The sequence below is a fragment of the Lactuca virosa genome, chromosome 7 (genome assembly GCF_052849685.1).
Source record: "Lactuca virosa cultivar CGN04683 chromosome 7, Lactuca_virosa_CGN04683_v6, whole genome shotgun sequence".
Lineage (NCBI taxonomy): Eukaryota > Viridiplantae > Streptophyta > Magnoliopsida > Asterales > Asteraceae > Lactuca > Lactuca virosa.
The window spans coordinates 135,852,357-135,872,605 of NC_136432.1; the positions used below are offsets into that span (position 1 = coordinate 135,852,357).

General features: G+C 41.4%; 1 non-coding gene across 1 annotated transcript; it reads right to left on the bottom strand.

Annotated features, from left to right (window-relative positions):
- Positions 1-19,405: 19,405 nt before the first annotated feature.
- Positions 19,406-19,512, bottom strand: LOC145128133 (small nucleolar RNA R71). Its single transcript, XR_013716734.1, has one exon. It is a non-coding gene; the product is annotated as a small nucleolar RNA R71 (small nucleolar RNA).
- Positions 19,513-20,249: the final 737 nt, after the last annotated feature.

The window sequence follows — 20,249 nt, forward strand, 5'->3', positions numbered from 1 at the left end:
GTTTAGTATCACAAGATATGCATTATAGTAAGCAAAGTAATGAACAACCATATCATTAGAAAGAAAGTGTTTACAAGGTGTGTGTTCACGAAACATACAACACATCAGCAAATAACAAACAAGACTTGAAGCTATACTGCTCCATCTTCTGAATCCCAGTGCGAGTACCTGTCTACTAGGCTCCTGAGAATACAAGTTATTTGAAAGAGTTGATCAGCAATTAAGCTGGTGAGTTCATAAGATTTTAGTGATGTAAGTAAGTTGTAAAATCTTGTTGTCAAATGTAGTTGAAAATATATTTGAAAATGTAGTTGAAAGATGTAGTAAGTTGTAAGTTCTGTTTAGAAAAGTTCGCCTGTTCCCCTAGAAAATCCTATATTTCCTACTTTAATGAAAGATAAGTAAAAATGACTCTACAATCCCTTCTATGAGTACTAAATGGATACAAGTTATATAACACTCAGTGTAACACCCGTTTATTTATTAGTTAAATAAATAAATTAATGAACGAATAGAAGCCCTAAAATAAATAATTATATATCAAAGGTTGGTCTCGAAGAGCTAATTGTTACAATTTTAGAAGTCAGGGGTTAAAAGTGTGAGTTTCAGACTCAGTTTATAATTATTTATAAAGACAGGGGCTCCGTGGTAATTATTTGGATTTAATTTAAAAGAAAATGAGGTGGAAGGGCTGATTATGCCATAATTAAGATATTGGGGGCTGTTTGGTCATTTATGGGACTTAATTTGTAAGGGAATTCCATGAAGTGGGTTGAAAAGGAAAATATGGGACTTATTTTGAAAAGGATTTGTCATGGAGGGGCTATATGGTAACTTCTGGGACTTGAATTGTGATGAATCTTGAATGTTGGGGGCTGTTTTGTAAATTGAAACCTTGATTGGGAAATATTGCATGGGGAGGGACTAAATGTGTTAAGTAAGCATAAGTTTGAAAGGAACACGTGACTTAAACCTGTCATTCCCTTCCCTCCCTTTTCCTCTAAACACGCCTAACCCTAATGCTTCACTAGCCGCCACCATGAGAGACCTTCCAGCCGCCATCGATCTCCTTGCCGGCGAAGCCAAGGGGGTTGCGAGCCCAAGCCGACCACCACAGCCCTGTTGCCGGTGACACCGTGAACGGGCAAGAGGACTATCGAGATTGAAGTTGGAGCTGTGAACGACGAAGAGAAGGTTGCGAGCAACCATAATCCCCTGGTAAGATCAACCTCATCTCGTATTTTCGTTTCCCTCGAGCTGTTTGACGTCTTACGCGCCGCCGTTGCCACCACCTCGCGCCGCTGCCACTGACATGTTCGTGTTTCTCATGAGTTCGAGTACGCTGCTGCTTCAAGTCCGAATAGTGTATGTTATTTCATAGGTATGTAGTCGAGTGTTCATGTAGTTGTGGTATTATGAGGATTATTGGAGCGATCATGGTCGGAAAACCCACCGCCACCACCTCAAGGTGGTGGCTGCCACCGTTTCTGCCACCACCGGCCACCATAGGGTGGCTGTGTGTGTGTTTATTCTGCTTAGTGTGTTATTTCTTGGGTTGTAATTGTAATTTGGAAATGAAATAATAAAAGAAATTGGAAAACCACCACCTTAGGGTGGTGGCTGCCGCCACCGGCCGCCGTGTCGGGTGGCGGTGTGCCTCGTTGAGGTTGTGTTTTGGTTTGGATGTTTGGACAAGGGACTAAAACCCTAATGGGCCTTGTAAACCCTAATGGGCCTAAAGAAGCCTTAATGGGCTTAGTGAAACCCTATTGGGCCTAATGAAGCCCTAATCGACATTAAAGCCCAAACATGTGTCTAATGGACCCTAATTGACCTTAGGAAACCCTAATGGGCTTAAGGACCTAGCTATCGGGCCTATTGGGCTAAGATGGGTTGGAAACCCTAATTAGGGTTTGGAAAACCCTAACGCCATGAAACACTAATTTGGGACTTAGCGGGACCGCACCGGAATAATTTAATGAACTTAAATTATTAATTATTAATCATTGCAAATTAACCTAAGGCCATGTGGGACTTAATGGATTAAGTCCTTAATGGGTTAAGTAGGAAACTTAACCCTAATCGTCATTTTATGAGAAACCCTAATTTCACTTGGGTTTATTGTTGGGCCCTTCTATTGGACCTTGATGATTGGGTTATTAAATGGGCCATAAAAGATCAAGCAATTAGACTAGAATAATCTAACGGGCCTAGGGTAAGGCCCATGTAAGGGGTTTGGGCCCAATTTGGAAAATTGGGCCATAGATGGGCCATTGTTTAGGCCTTAATGATTATATGTTGTTGGGCCTTAGAATGAGACCATGTATAGGCCTAGGCCCAATTTGGAAAATTTGGCCATGTGTTGGGCTTTGATTCCTAATTGACTTTGGGCCTATGGATTGGGCCTTGGGCTTGGATAAAGCCAAGCTTGGGATAATGTAGTAATTATCCAAGTATGTACTCATGGTTATGTAGTGGAACCCAAGTATTAATTGGGTGTTATTTTGGTGTTGACAGTTTGGGAATCTGTCAGCCAGCAGCTGGGGTTGAGTCTGCAGGACTTCAGCAGTGTGGGATTGTGTCTACGGGACTTCAACAGTGTGAGATGAGTTACCTTCCAGTAGCGGTGGGTCTACGGCCACAATGTCGGCCCACCAGTAGGGATCGTATGATAGATGTTTGTCTTTGTGATATTCATCTGTGTTACTACTACCTGTTATGTTATATGATAGCGTGATATGATATGTGATAGTGATAGAGTTCGTTTGTTAGGACCGAAGGGTAGGTTAGGCACCCCAGATATGCCTAACAGTATGTTACGATATGTTTAGCTGCTAGCATGATATGTTATATGAGTTAGAGGTAGTAGGAGGGGGAATAGTCCCCGAGATTCGGTTGTTAGGACCGAAGGGTAGGTCGGACACCCTAGATATGTCTGATAGTAGATTATGCTATGATATATGTGATAGTAGTAGTAGGGGGTGAAATAGTCCCCGAGGTTCGGTTGTTAGGACCGAAGGGTAGTCAGCACCCCAGAATGGCTTGACACGGGTAGGACGGTACCCCAGAATGGCCGCATGGGTAGGTCGGCACCCCAGAATGGCCGTACGGGTAGGTCGGCACCCCAGAATGGCCGTATCGGGTAGGTCGGGCACCCCAGAATTGTCTGGCAGTATGTATGCTATGTGATTGTATGGTATGTGGTATGATGGGGGAACTCACTAAGCTTCGTGCTTACGGTTTATAGTTTTGGTTTCAGGTACTCGTGTTCAAAGGAAAGGAGCCGGCTTGATCGCAGCGCATCACACTATGTTTTCCGCATATAAGATCCTTGGGATTACACTCTGATATGGTTTTATGATGATATGATTTTATTATTGACACGTTGGTTTTGACATGAGATAATAATATGAATGTTTTTATACTGATGGTTTTATGTAATGACCTATTTAAAAATGAAATTTTTGGCCTTGAATTTTGGGATGTTACAAGTTGGTATCAGAGCTTTGGTTTGAGAGATTCGGACATACTCTCGGGTGTGTCTGAACTCAAACTAAGGTCTTGGAATGAAAATTTTCAAAAGAATAACCATTTTATAAAAAGGAGTTTGAAAAGAATCCGAAAAGAGAAAAGAACTTTGAGAAGAACAAAGTGTGTGATGCGTGCAATCAGCCGAGCTCAAGTAAGTTTTCCCCAAGATACCCATACATGATATGATATGATATGATTATGAGAATTGCATGCTAGATTAGGGCTAAGGATCTAGGAGGATGCCTTATATGCCTATTGTATGTGCTTGTAGACTTGCATGCTAGTACTGACCAGTCAGTAATAGGATAGCCTGTTTAGGTTATGCCTGATTGTATGAGCCTTTGAATTGCATGTATAGATTCCTGATTAGAGGATAGAATGGTTTGATTGGAATATGATGGTTAGATTTTCCTTTGTCTGAATGTTGTTGCTTTGTGCTTTGTGGGACTCTTTGTGATGTGAGTTAGCTATTAAGTGAATATGCTAGGTCACATGGGACACAGGCCGGATAATCTGAGAGTGAGAGACTTGACCCTATTGCGCAGCTCTTGTCTGAGTCCAACCATTCTAGGGATGGGTCTTTTACTCGAAGGATTATCTGATCTCTGTTGCATGTGGCTATATTCATGAGGTAGCTAGTTGACATTACTGGGAATCTTTCAGCAGCTGAGGACTGGGTGAGTTCGGGAACCTAGGAAAGCCTAGGATACGTTTCAGTGGGTTAGTAGTGAGGCTCAGTGAGACTTGGGTGTACCCGTTTGAGGAAGTGACTTGGAGGATCCGAGAGGATTGCTGAGGAAAGTATGGATAGGTGTGGAAGGTAGTATTGGGCCCGTACTACTGAAAGCACAGGATCCATACTCGAATCAGTGACAGTCTTGGAGAATCTGAGAAGCTTCAGGGAAGATTTAGTGACCCGGTTTGGGGACAGAGGATGTTCCAGAGTTGCAGCTTAGCCATTGGCAAGTGAGTTAGCGAGCGTGACAGGGTGTCAGACCCTGAAGGATATGATTTCCAAGAAGTTGTAGATGCGAGATCGATTTGGAGCGCTTTGAGAAGAGAGGTTTGTGCCAGGTGTGTATAGTTGAGGGTCGCGGGAAGAGACCCGTCACCTCCGATCATCGGGTGAAAGGCCAGCAGGTTCGGAGTCAGTGCAATGCATACGAGAGAGTACACGAGGGAGTTTGTCACTCCAAGGGTTTAGGCTGCTACAGGTGTGGCAGGATTGATCATGTCAGCTGGAGGTGATTAGGATTCCTCCAGATGTTGCGAGTATGTCATCTTTTACTGTTACTAGATGGATGTTGGAATACGTGTCGCTTTGGAATTGTGAGTGAGTTTGGATAAGTCAGACCTCTGGTCGGTTTTTCTGCTAGTGTTTGGGTTATCAAGGATCATATATGCCATCCTGAATGACGAAAGGTCCTTGATGAACCCACAGAGGGGCGCATCTTGCGGAGTGGGTTCCGCGTGTACTGTTATCATTTCGGATCTTTGTCGGGATCTACGCAGGAGTATTATTTAAAGGATACTCGGTCAGGGTTGGAGTGGTAGTTCTCCAGTGAGGTCAACGTTCAGGGATTCTATCATTGTTCATGTATGGTCGTTAATTGTCTATGGACGAACTTTGGAGTTCAGGGCACTACCGTTGCTAGGACAGAGCTGGTGACATGAAGAGGGTAGTGTCAGTCGCGGGTGTTAGATGCATACGTGGTTGGTCATCGCATGATCAAGAGAATTGTATTTTCGCATGGGCTGTGTTCGGTTAGAGTTCAGTGGTACTGCAAGATTGGAAATGAGAACGAGGATTCGTCAGCCAGAGTGAAGATTGAGACCTTCAATTGACAGCATGGGAGATGGATTGAGGCGTTAGATTGGACCAAATTTCAAGAGTACTCTTCAAGATTTCAGAGGATGGGCGATCTTATGGTTTGATTGGTGATGGATCGCTAGCACTGGTAAGTACAGGTTGTCATCAAGGGGATACTAGGAAGCGGGAAGGATTGGAAATCCTTCAATTCTTGCGTGCAGTGAAGACTTAGTCGAATCTAAGTGGGCACCTTGTCAACCAGAAGGGTATTCTAGTTGACCCGGCCAAGATAGAGGCCGTGATGCAGTGGGAGATTCCGAGGTCTCCATCTGAGATTCGGAGTTTCCTGGGTCTAGCAGGTTACTATCGGAGATTTACATGGGACTTCTCCGAGATTGCGGTTCCTTTGACCCGGCTGACCAAGAAATCGGTGGCCTTCCGTCGGGGGCGTGAGCAGCAGGCAACCTTCGATACTCTCAGACAGCAGTTGTACGAGGCACCGATTCTCACCCTGCCAGAGGGTGTAAATGATTTTGTGGTTTACTGTGACGCTTTGATCACATGCATGTGTACGATACTGATATAGTGGGGTCACGTGATAGCAGGTTTCGGGAACCAGGTTAGAGTTCCAGTTAGGATTCAAGTTCAGTTGTGTGTTAGGTCGAGTGCGTGTTCGACCGGTATGTGTGTTGTAAGACTACGGGGGTAGCCGTAGCATTCACTAGCAGTCAGATAGTTTGGAAAGTGTTGTAAGACTACGGGGGTAGCCGTAGCATTCACTAGCAGTCAGATAGTTTGGAAAGTGTTGTAAGACTACGGGGGTAGCCGTAGCATTCACTAGCAGTCAGTTAGTATGGAAAGTGTTGTAAGACTACGGGGGTAGCCGTAGCATTCACTAGTCGTCAGTTAGCATGGGAAGTGTTGTAAGTCTGCGGGGGTAGCCGTAGCATTCACTAGCGGTCAGAGAGTGATAGAGTGTCGTGAGACTGCGAGTGTAGCCGTAGCATTCACTAGGTTGGTAGACGGCATGAGCGTGTTGTTAGAACGTGGAAAGAACAGTAGTACCCACCAGTACGGGTGTAGCAGTGAGGATATGGAAATCCATGAATTAGTTTATGGATTTGCCCAGAGGGATTAGATCTGGTTAAGCCAGTGGTAAGACTGTAGGAATATCACTACAGTTATGAGATCAGAGAAGCAATGGACTGCTTAAGGACGGGTGAGATAAGGCTACCTTTTGGTCAGGTGGAAATCACTTTTAGCCTTGGATTCGATGATGACAGGATTCGACGCATGGACCCGATCGTTGGGTCAGGAGGTTGTTAGAGCCTCAGTGACATGATTACTAGTGGCAACTAGTTCCCAAGAAGGATTTCGTTCAGAAGTCGTGTGAGACGACTATGTGGGAGCCCTTTTAACTCGGCGACCGGGCTGGAACCCGGTAAGTTCAGAGGACTGACGGATGAATTGAGACCAGGAAGGTCTCGATGGATTTTGGGAAGCAGCTATGTAGCAGCATACTGCTTCAGGCATTTCAGTGCTCGGACTGTTTTAGCATTTGGGCAGTGCTAGCATTTGCGATTCAGATTGCATACGGACGGAATAGCTGGTTGATTGGGAAGTAGCAAGTCACTCGTAGCGGGATTAATTGAGCCTTAGCCGAGTATAAGTGACCTACAGAGATAATTTGGCTTGTGATCTTGTTTTATAGTGGGAACCTCGAACTATCAGAAGTTGAGTGAACAGTTGAGGGATAAGCAGACTGGATTCGTCGATGATGATTCAGTATGAGCGGTCTGTCAGGGAATCAGACCATCTCGAGGTAGTAGATTCAGACGAGTGGATGCGATCCTGTTGCGAGGAATTCGTTCATATGAGGATATTAGGGCTTTGCGAAGATTGGTCACAGCTACCCTGCGAAGGCTAAGGTGTGCCCAAGATGGTGATCATGTTACTAGAAGTGGTTTGGCATATAAGAATTAGTAAAAGGTGATTTCGAGGACGAAATCTAATTTAAGTGGGGGAGAGTTGTAACACCCGTTTATTTATTAGTTAAATAAATAAATTAGTGAACAAATAGAAGCCCTAAAATAAATAATTATATATCAAAGGTTGGTCTCGAAGAGCTAATTGTTACAATTTTAGAAGTCAGGGGTTAAAAGTGTGAGTTTCAGACTCAGTTTATAATTATTTATAAAGATAAGGGCTCCGTGGTAATTATTTGGATTTAATTTAAAAGAAAATGAGGTGGAAGGGTTGATTATGTCAAAATTAAGATATTGGTGGCTGTTTGGTCATTTATGGGACTTAATTTGTAAGGGACTTCCATGGAGTGGGTTGAAAAGGAAAATATGGGACTTATTTTGAAAAGGATTTGTCATGGAGGGGCTATATGGTAACTTCTGGGACTTGAATTGTGATGAATCTTGAATGTTGGGGGCTGTTTTGTAAATTGCAACCTTGAATTGGGAAATATTGCATGGGGAGGGACTAAATATGTTAAGTAAGCATAAGTTTGAAAGGAACACGAGACTTAAACCCGTCATTCCCTTCCCTCCCGTTTTCCTCTAAACACGCCTACACCTAATGCTTCACTAGCCGCCACCATGAGAGACCTTCCAGCCGCCATCGATCTCCTTGCCGGCGAAGCCAAGGGGGTTGCGAGCCCGAGCCGACCACCACAGCCCTGTTGCTGGTGACACCGTGAATGGCCAAGAGGACTATCGAGATTGAAGTTGGAGCTGTGAACGAAGAAGAGAAGGTTGCGAGCAACCATAATCCCCTGGTAAGATCAACCTCATCTCGTATTTTCGTTTCCCTCGAGCTGTTTGACGTCTTACGCGCCGCCGTTGCCACCACCTCGCGCCGCCGCCACTTACATGTTCATGTTTCTCATGAGTTCGAGTGCGCTGCTGCTTCAAGTCCGAATAGTGTGCGTTATTTCATGGGTATGTAGTCGAGTGTTCATGTAGTTGTGGTATTATGAGGATTATTGGAGCGATCATGGTCGGAAAACCCACCGCCACCACCTCAAGGTGGTGGCTGCCACCGTTTCTGCCACCACAGGGTGGCTATGTGTGTGGTTATTCCGTTTAGTGTGTTATTTCTTGGGTTGTAATTGTAATTTGGAAATGAAATAATAAAAGATATTGGAAAAGCACCACCTTAGGGTGGTGGCTGCCGCCTCCTGCCGCCACCGGCCGCCGTGTCGGGTGGCGGTGTGCCTCGTTGAGGTTGTGTTTTGGTTTGGATGTTTGGACAAGGGACTAAAACCCTAATGGGCCTTGTAAACCCTAATGGGCCCAAAGAAGCCTTAATGGGCTTAGTGAAACCCTATTGGGCCTAATGAAGCCCTAATCGACATTAAAGCCCAAACATTAATGGGTAGGTCGGCACCCCAGAATGGCCGTACGGGTAGGTCGGCACCCTAGAATGGACGTACCGGGTAGGTCGGGCACCCCAGAATTGCCTGGCAGTATGTATGCTATGTGATTGTATGGTATGTGGTATGATGGGGGAACTCACTAAGCTTCGTGCTTACGGTTTACAGTTTTGGTTTCAGGTACTCGTGTTCAAAGGAAAGGAGTCGGCTTGATCGCAGCGCATCACACTATATTTTCCGCATATGAGATCCTTGGGATTACACTCTGATATGGTTTTATGATGATATGATTTTATTATTGACACGTTGGTTTTGACATGAGATAATAATATGAATGTTTTTATACTGATGGTTTTATGTAATCACTTATTTAAAAATGAAATTTTTGGCCTTGATCACTTTTGACATAAGCATTATTTTGAAAGACGTAAGCATTATTTTGAAAGATGTTTATAACAAACAATTACACAATCATCATTGTGTTCAACTTGTATTCCCCCCTTAAAAGCATTTAAAACAGTTAAAAGATTCATTACAGGGTATGAACTCACCTGATGTGGGTGATTCAACGAATACATGTGTAAGGATGAGAAGTTCCACGAATGAAGTCCCGAGACACAACAAGTCCTAAATGACATATATTGACATGAATATAGTGTTTATAAGCAACTATATGAAAGGAAACACCTTCCGGGACTAGGAAACACTTTGACCAAGTGTTGGAATCACATGTGATTCATCAAAGGAAAGTGGAATGGTACTACCATGAGTTTACTACCATGGGTTTACGGCCAAGGGAGTTTACGGCCGTAAGCTCATGGTCAAACATGCATAAGTGTGGGTTTGAATGCTAGGGAAGCTTGAGGGACTTTTGCTCTACACAAGGATGAGAAAGACCAACTCAATGGAGGCTTTTGATGAGTTTACGGCCCAAAGGAGTTTACAGTCTTAAACTCATGGTCATTATGCATTTGAGAGTAGTTTAAGGTCCTATTTCCATCAAGGAAGGGTTCTAGGTCACAAGCTTTGCATCTAGGAGGGTTTATGGCCAAAATGGCACCCTTAAAGGGGTTTACGGCCATGGGAGATGGCTTGGCCATAAACTCCTTTTGTTCTTGTGTTTTTGATGTTTTCAAGGCTCTAAGCATGAGTGCTAACTAGATATCAAGTGTAGGGAAGAGTACTTACGATATAGAGGCTTGAAATGGTTGATTTTGGCCAAGAACACTAGTGTGTGTTCTTGGTGTTCTTGGTGTTTCTTGAAGATCTAAGAAAAGATGATTTCTATGGATGAAATCAATGGATGAAGCTAGTTAAGAAGGTGTATCAACTAATCAAGAACGAACACTTACAACTTTTGATGAAAATCGGGATGATAGTTGAGAGAGAAATGGAGTGTTCTTGAGTTGGAAATGCAAGAAATGGCTAGAAATGACCAAGGGCCATATATATGGTCTTGAGTTTACGGCTACATGAGTTTACAGCCGTAAACTCATTGACATTGTGGTCGTGAACTCCTTATGGTTAGGTTAAGGCTGGATTTGTTGAACAGTGTCTCTAGCAGGTGCATTCTAACACTCATTCCTTAAGTGTACTAGGCTTATAACTCCTTAGAATGACCTTTAACCAGGCTAGAACTCATTACCAATGAGTCTGACACTCTGTGGAGTTGACTAACTGAGCTTTCAAAGCAAAAAAATTTCGGGTTGTCACATTATCCCCCCGTTAGATGAAATTTCGTCCCGAAATTAGCTTTCTTAGTAGTACTACTGCGGTTGCACTCCTCTGATTGGCAGAATACCTACTCGTAGACCTGGCAACTTTGCCCTGGTGTTCATGATAGGATTCATACTTGGTCCATCTATCATTACCTCGTGTATATAAGTCGTATATAATTAGGATTAGTAAGACGGTCGGATGTACGACTCTGCCCCAGGTCCACAACCAAACAAGGAACAGGAGAGAGGGCGGAAACACACATACTAAATCTACGTAATCATAATCATATACCACCCTCGCGTATACACTGAATAGTGATAGGTGGGATGTATTCGTCCATAGCCTCTGTGCTCGAACTTGGTCTGTTGGATGAGTGGTATTTCGTGACGGTCTACGGACATCCGACGATAAGGCTTTGGAGGACAAAGTACTCTTCGCACGAGTACTTCGGGGTTTAGAATACGAAAGATAAAACTGAGGTTTAGGTCGGACTGTCGATACGAAATGACGAAAGTTTCGAGAACTTGCCGATCGAGGCGATAGAAACATATGAACTTAGTATGGTGAGGCCCACGCCAATTCATGACGAATGATAGTAACGGACCTTTTACTGAACAAAGTTTTGGCCAATTTGAAGGAAACGTCTGTTATACGATGATGTATCCCTAGTATGTTCGACAATGTACTCCTAGTGTGTTCGAAAATGTACTCTTTGTAAATGATCCAGGGCTTTCTGTTTTCCCCTTTGATGTTAACACTCCTACGTATCGTACCGCTATGTGCGCATACATACAAATGAAAGTGCTTTGATAATTGGCGATGATACTTTATATCATGATCCTCCTTGGTACCACTACGATCGCCTGTTATATACAAGTTATGAATATTTAAGATGAATAAGCCAGTCGACTGAGTAACTCTGCCTCAAATCCTCAACCAAATAAGGAACAAGGATTAAGGCGGAATCACTCACTCTAAGCCTGCAGCCTCTTAGTTATTCATAACCATGATGTATATGCTACGCCATCATTGCTTCTCTAAACGGATCTTTTAGTTCTCTTGAATATTGTGATCTATTTCAATATGTGAGTTATCATAATTACTTTTTAAGTGTTTTCCCCAAGTTTTAATCTTATATGAATATAAATTAATTTTCAAAGTAATTACTATTTCGAAAACGTACCACTGCTCGTTGACGACTCCGGGGTAGATTCTCCTGCGGTGATCATCAGAATGCGTCCATCCGCGCTTGAGTTCTTTGTTATCGGGTAGTCCCTCTGGTAGTGTCCAGTCTCACCACAGCCATAACAGGCTTGGTTTTCTTCAGCTCCGGGGACTTGGGAGATCGGTTGAGCCGGTGCCCTGCAGAAACGGATTGTGTGTCCCTTTCTGTGGCAGTTCAGACACTGCATTTCCCGACATACTCCGGTGTGGTGATAGTTGCACTTTCCACACTTTGGGAGGGTTCCAGCATATCGACTGGCAGGTGCTGGAGCAGCATGCGTTGTAGCGACATACATAGTACTCGCTTGTTGCTCTTGCGGGGTGTCCTGTGTTGTTTGCTTCTTCTTCCTCTTGTTCCCCGACTTCCGTTTATAGTCCTCTTCCCTCGATGGCTCGGGAACAGGGACTTCTACACCATGGCGGACTCCGTGGTCGATGAGGCGTTGAGCCAGCCGTTTAGCACTATCGAATGTGGATGGGTTAGAAGACAACACATCTCCTTAGGTCAGAGCAGTCAGACCCCAGATGTATCTTTCTATCTTCTTGCTTTCCGGGGTAACCATCCCGGGGCATAGTGCTGCTAAGTCGCTAAATCAATCAGTATAGGTCACTATGTCTGAGCCGACCATAGTGAGCTCCCATAGTTCTTGTTCCAGCTTTTGAACTTCGCCCCTCGGGCAGTATTCTTCCAGCATTAACTCTTTTAGGTTTTCCCAACCTATTGATTTAGCCACTGATAGGGTCAGTGACTTAACATGGCTGTTCCACCATGTTAAGGCTTTGTTAGAGAAGGTGTAGGAAGCAAACTTCACTTTGCTCCCTTCTGGGCACGAACAGATTTCGAAGACCAAATCTATTTTCTCGAACCATCGCATCAGAGCGATGACTCTGCCATTTCCATTAAAGGAATTTGGCTTGCAGTCCATGAAGTCTTTATACGAACACTCCCTTGGGTGTCCGCGAGTAGCTCCGGGGTTGGCTAAGTGGGTACCGCTACCAGATCCGAAGGTACCACTTTCACTGAGGTGAGCTATAGCAGTTGCCACTGCGGAGGATATCGCTGCGTGGAGAGTAGCAGTATCGAATTGTGACGGTGGAGTTGGAGTTATCAGAGTAGTGCATCTGTTTGATCTGCGAGGAGGCATATTTGCTAAAAGAATACAAAGATGAGACGGAATAAGTCTAAAGCAATGGACACAAGCCGAAAGTTGAAAAGACAAGGTTATCCTAGTTCTGGGTGTATCGGGTCCTGACTTCCACAGGGTTCTAGAAACAATTCATAAAAGAGTCTATACCTAATAAACTCTATGAACTTGAAATGGCTATCCTTGAATAAATATATGTTGCCTGAATAACTGTTACCAGTTGTATGTAAGAAAATAATCCTAACACATAATGTGAGCAGTGTTTCCACTAACTCATTAAGTTAACAAGATTATTATTTATTAGTGTGACGTGTAAGACGTTTTGATTACTTCGGTTGATCCCTCTTCGAAAGCTCCTCATGAACTTGCTCTCGTTTCCTCCTGACTCTTCTGTTGTCTACTTATGAGGAAATGGTTACATCTATCTGGGCTTGTCGTGCGAGAATGGAAGTGACTAAAGAATCTATGAGATTTAAGGTAACTTTATGGGGTGATCCTTACAGAGTCCTGCTATAATTGTACAATGTATACAAGTTGTATATAATTCAAGATTAAATAGACCTTCGAATGAGTGATCCTACTCCAAAACCACAACCATAAGAGGAATGGGTAGTGAAGCGTAGATCACAAATTCTAAGTCTATAAGATCTCAATTATATAAAACTTTAAGAGTATACATTGCAAGATTATAGACCTATTCGTAAGGGTCTTTTAAGTTATCACATAAGTTATTTATATGGTGCCTAAAATACTCATATAGTATTTTAATGTAATGTACTTGGTATGTTTTAAACTTGTTATCGCGTTATGGTATCATAGAATACTCCTATAGTATTCTAACTCTAATGTACTTTGCTCTAGTATTCTCTTGACTGGTGTTTAGGTAAGTTTTAAGACTGTTGCAACACCACATCGCTCCCAAACACATGTCGGTCACATCTCGAATGAATATAGTTGATCAGGCTATATTCATCCTAGCTATGATTACATAACTGTTCAGGTTTGACGACAATGTTCAACCTTTAAATACTTTAGTTCTGTTCTTCTTGTGATACTTGGTCTAGTATGTATATGTATAAGCAAGTAGGTATATTTTTATAACTTATCGTTATACTCTTAAAATATATCATTTTCCAGAGCACTTAAGCCCCATTGTATTTATAGTTGTATATCTTTTATCGGTTGATATACTTAGTTCACTATAAACAATGCTCTGATACCAATCTGTCACACCCCAAAACCGGAACGGCGGAAACGTTCGGGGGTGGAGGACGTCATGTTTAGTATCACAAGATATGAATTATAGTAAGCAAAGTAATGAACAACCATATCATTAGAAAGAAACTGTTTACAAGGTGTGTGTTCACGAAACATAGAATACATAAGCAAATAACAAACAATACTTGAAGCTATACTGCTCCATCTTCTGAATCCCAGTGCGAGTACCTATCTACTAGGCTCCTGAGAATACAAGTTATTTGAAAGAGTTGATCAGCAATTAAGCTGGTGAGTTCATAAGATTTTAGTGATGTAAGTAAGTTGTAAAATGTTGTTGTAAAATGTATTTGAAAATGTATTTGAAAATGTAGTTGAAAGATGTAGTAAGTTGTAAGTTATGTTTAGAAAAGTTCGCATGTTCCCCTAGAAAATCCTATATTTCCTACTTTAATGAAAGATAAGTAAAAATGACTCTACAATCCCTTCTATGAGTACTAAATGGATACAAGTTATATAAGACTCAGAGTAAACAAACAATCGATTGTGCGCATCTGCCCTAAGGCGGAAAGCACACATCCCATTGTTTGTTTGACCATTGTGGTATATAACCCTGGTGTATTCACTTTGTTACTCATGGAGTTAATTGTAATGGTTCCTTTATATTTAATGAAAAGATTCTTTAAGAAAACCCTTATTTCTTATAATAAAATGGTGACCACAGTGATTACTTCTATAATCACTTAGTTTATACTGGATATATATGATCTAATATCAGATAGAAAGTTAATTGGGTGAATCTGCCCTAAGCCCACAACCAAACAAGGAACAGGAAGTAAGGCGGAAAGCACACATCCAACTACCTATTGGGTATTAATTATATATAACCATGATGTATAAACTAAAGTATTATAGAGTTAATCACCTAAGGTCCTTTAAGTTTATATTGGTTTAATAAAATGGATTAAACCCTTAACTGGTAAGTTTCTAGTTTTGTATACCAAAAGTTCTGATTTGGAAAGTATGTTTTGTACTAAAAAACTGTGCATTGACTCTGTGTCCTATGACTTGACCCATACTTGGTACCCTTATGATGACTTAATGTATACTAAGCATATATATATCTAGAATCGAATAGAAAATAGACTGGGTGAATTCGTTCCAAGCCCATAACCAAACAAGGAACAGGAAATGAAGCGGAGAGCACACATCCTATTACCTGTCGGATCCTATTGCTATATATATATATATATATATATATATATATATATATATATCCTTTGATGTATACATTAAGGAATCATAAGGTTAGCATTATGGTCCTTTCTATTAAACGTAACCTTCTACCAAGGCATCTAATGTTATGTATGTTTGTTTCTTGCATGAGTTGTGTATTTTCCCAAGTGAGACTATCATTAACCAAAAATATAGTTTGTACATTACTGTTTATTGTAAGAAGATCACAATGTGAATGAAATGGGGAAATAATAAAGTACTGTAGTATTGTATAATAGTAACTACTGTTGTACTACCTACCTTAAACCAATTGTTATTTAAGGTATAATGTGATATGATTGCACCATACTATCGACTAATAACACGATGATGAAAGACGTCAGAAGGAATGACATTTGGCACTCGTATACTTGCAAATCCCACTGTAGCTAACAGAAAGGTGTAGGATAGTCAATCCAGTATATTTCTATACCCAAATTCACGCTCTCCCTCTAGGAGATTCTGGCTGCAAATCGAACCATGACAAGTGATGCCATGCCTCGAAACAGTGATTCACATTTATGTTATTGTATACTTGTATATGTTTTGTATGTACTAGCTGTATTGTATGTTCTCTCTGTCTAGTATGTATGTATGTTTTGTTTGTTTCTCATCAAAGTATGTTCTCTTGTATAATGTATAGTATGTACTAGTTGTATTGTATGTTCTCTCTGTCTAGTATGTATGTATGTTCTGTTTGTTTCTCATCATAGTATGCTTGACTCATGTATGAACTGACTCTTTGTATGCTTCATTGTACTAGAAGTAATGAATAGTATCTTCCTAAACTATACCTATTATAGTTTACTAATGTTTTACTTGAACTGTTATTGAAAAGACTCATTTATCTACTAAGGTATGCTTGTACTTTAACAACGGAGTTTTGTAAAAGTATAAAGTAACATAACTTTAAAAGAGTTTTTGAAATGTTTTGATCACTTATAAAAGACATAAGCAATATTTTGAAAGATGTTTATAACAAACAATTACACAATTATCATTGTGTTCAACTTGTATCCCCCCCCCCTTAAAATCATTTAAAACAGTTAAAAGATTCATTACGGGGTATGAACTCACCTGATGTGGGTGATTCAACAAATACGCGTGTAAGGATGAGAAGTTCCACGAATGAAGTCCTGAGACACAACAAGTCCTAAATGACATATATTGACATGAATATAGTGTTTATAAGCAACTATATGAAAGGAAACACCTTCCGGGACTAGGAAACACTTTGACCAAGTGTTGGAATCACATGTGATTCATCAAAGGAAAGTGGAATGGTACTACCATGAGTTTACTACCATGGATTTACGGCCAAGGGAGTTTACGGCCGTAAACTCATGGTCAAACATGCATAAGTGTGGGTTTGAATGCTAGGCAAGCTTGAGGGACTTTTGCTCTACACAAGGATGAGAAAGACCAACTCAATGGAGGCTTTTGATGAGTTTACGGCCCAAAGGAGTTTACAGCCGTAAACTCATGGTCATTATGCATTTGAGAGTAGTTTAAGGTCCTATTTCCATCAAGGAATGGTTCTAGGTCACAAGCTTTGCATCTAGGAGGGTTTATGGCCAAAATGGCACCCTTAAAGGGGTTTACGGCCATGGGAGATGGCTTGGTCGTAAACTCCTTTTGTTCTTGTGTTTTTTATGTTTTCAAGGCTCTAAGCATGAGTCCTAACTAGATATCAAGTGTAGGGAAGAGTACTTACGATATAGAGGCTTGAAATGGTTGATTTTGGCCAATAACACTAGTGTGTGTTTGATATTTGCATATTTAGCCTCATAATAAGTATAGAATTTTATCATTTATTAGCTAATTTATTGCATATCATGGACAAAAGGTACTTAATAATGCTTGAATTGTGTTTTCAGTCCAAAAGCGAAGCTCGGAAGCAAAAGTAAGTAAGAGAAGCGGTTGGGAGCTCGGGAGTTGAACAAAGAAGAAAAAAACAACACCTACTCGGCGAGTAGGGTCGACTACTCGGCGAGTCTGGTCGAAGATTCTAGATGATAAAGACTCTGTGGCTTACCGTGCACGGGAATTAAGTGATAGACTCGGCGAGTCGGTCTTGGACTCGGCGAGTCGGTGCGGAATCTATAAAAACGACTGCTTAGATCGCCATGGGGACCTCTGGAACTTTTGGGGAGAAGCAAGCTGCGATTGAAGGACCAGAAGAACCCTAGAGAACGAAGATACAACCTAGAATCCAATTCCGAAGAAGATTTGAGGCACATTCTCATCATTCTACTTAATCTATTGTTTTTCAATTATGGTTAGACAATTAGAATTCGTTTTATTGCTGTTAATTACCTCGATCATGAGCTAAAACTCTTAAACTTCTGTTTGGGGATACAAAATTGAGACTATGGTTTGATTAATGGTAGGATTAATTTAATATTGGTGATTTTGTTAATTTTAGCTTGTTAAAGAACCTTGTGTGTGAACGATAACTAATTTTCTGTTAATAGGAAGATAATTAAGTAGTATGAACATCTTTTAATTGTCAACCCCATATGTTTATGTGACCACTTTATCATATGTCTAGGACTAACGAACGTGAAACTAGAATTAATAAGAAAAGTTAGGTAAATTCATGTGCGAGCTTGTTTGATGACCATCAGCAAGAGGTTAATTAAAGGACCAAATTAGTTAGCTATTACAAGTCTAAATTAACCCGAATAAATAATCTAGTGAATTAAATTAAATTAGACAACTGATCACTGTTTGAGTTAGTTTGTTCTCTAAGGATTAGTGTAGCGAACGCAAAGCTAAATACTCGAATCGGTAGCCAATAGAAGAATTAATCCATTGCACTATTACCATAATATCAACCATAGGATCAATTGAGTTGAACTAAACAGAAGTCCCTTTTATTATTGAATTCAGTTAAATCTTTGTTTTTCTAGTTCTTAGCCTAAGTAGTATTAGTAAGTTTCTAGTCTTGTAAAACTAGAGAAAACCCATATTTACTATTTAATTTAGATAAAATTAGTCTTAGTTTTAATTTATCGTTCCCTGAGTTCGACACTCTACTTATCCAACTATACCACAAAAAGACAGGTTCACTGCCTTTGTGTGCTTAATCTATAACTTAAAAGTAGGATTAAAACCAGTGCATTTTACACACACCAAGTTTTTGGCGCCGTTGCCGGGGAACGGTTCTAAATTAGCACTAATTTCTATTTTTATCGATCCTTTGTGTGGGATTTATCTTACACAAAGTTAATTCTTAGGTAATTTAGTATTCAGGGTAGGTTTTAATAAATATCCGTTTTAATAAGTAAGTAGAAAATTTTTCTGTTTTTGCCTTGAACTCGCCGAGTGCACTCGACGCAACTCGGCGAGTCCATCGCTGTTCGCAGCTTTAATTTTTATTTTATTTTTGTTCATTTTACGCGTTTTTCTTGTTTTATTTGTAGTTGTTTCATGACCCGAGGATCTGATACACCTTTGATCCCTCCTCTAGACGACCCGGAATCCGCACTAAGGAAGAACAAAGGAAAATCCGTTGGAGAATCCGTTTCTTCAAAGAACTCGCCACTAAAAAACCTAAAGTTCGTTTTCAGCAAGAAGAAGAGCAGCAAGTCAGGAGCTTCCAGCACCTCTATAGTAATAGAAGAACCGATCAAAGAAGATACCGAGTACGACTCCGAAGGAGAAGAAGACCCTACTTTCGGGCACGTTTCCGATTCCGACGACGAATTAGCTATTCTCATGGCTAACATTGATGAAGTCCCCATGGGGGAATGGAAGAAGAGGATGTGTGACGATACTGGCCCGGGACTTGTGCAACCCGCAATTCCCGCTACTGCTACTTTCGAACTAAAGGGCCACATACTCGCTCAACTGAAGGAGATTCCTTTCTATGGAAAAGACCACGAAGATGCTTACAAGCACTTGGATGAAGTCAATGATGTGGCTGACTACTTCAATGTACCAAATGTGCCACGCGAAACCCAGCTACTTCGCATGCTTCCAGTCACATTCAAGGGTGCTGCAAAGGATTGGCTCAAGTCACTTCCTCCCGGGTCGGTCACCACATGGGCTAGGATGAAAGAAGAATTCATAGACCACTTTTGCCCGCCTTCCAAAATAGCCAAGTTGAAGAAAGCCATTGCCAACTTCGAGCAACAACCCGAAGAATCCCTTTATGAGGCTTGGGAAAGGTACAAAGGCCTTCTAAGGAATTGCCCACACCATGACCTTAATAGCCAACAAGAGGTCTCCATCTTCTATGATGGAGTCAATGTTACCACAAGGCAATTGCTCGACTCACAAGGCCCGCTCACAAAGAAGCCACCCCCGGTAATCAAGGAGTTAATTGAAGAATTCTCTAAGCATTCTAGAGAATACCACAATCCAAGAAATGAAGTAAGTCGGGGGGTAGTGAACTCGGCCAATGATGGCATGGCAGCGGTGATGGCTAAGCTCGATAGTTTAGATAGAAGAATGACAAAAATGGATCAAACAATCCATGCTATTCGAGTTGGATGCGAGAACTGTAGAGGGCCTCATCTCACAAAAGATTGTGACTTGGATGAAAAGGGAAACAAGAAAGCTCAAGTGTTCTACTCAAGCGGCGATCGATACGACGAGAATTGGCGGAAACCGAAGAAGGAATGGCTCCCATACGAAGAATACAAGAAGGCTAAGGAGGAGAAATACAAGCAGAAAGAAAGGGGATTTTATCAAAAGGAAGAACCGGTTATGGAAAAGAAAGCCGATTTAGAAGAAATGTTCACTAGATTCATAGCCGCGTCCGAGAAAAGGCACAATGATCATGATGCTGCTATGCAAGAGACCAGAAATATGCTAAGGAATCAGCAGGCATCTATTCTCAACATTGAGAAACAGCTAGGACAACTTGCACATCAAGTGAACGAGAGAAGACCGGGTCAACTTCCAAGTAACACCGAAAATAATCCGAGAATGGAGAATTTGA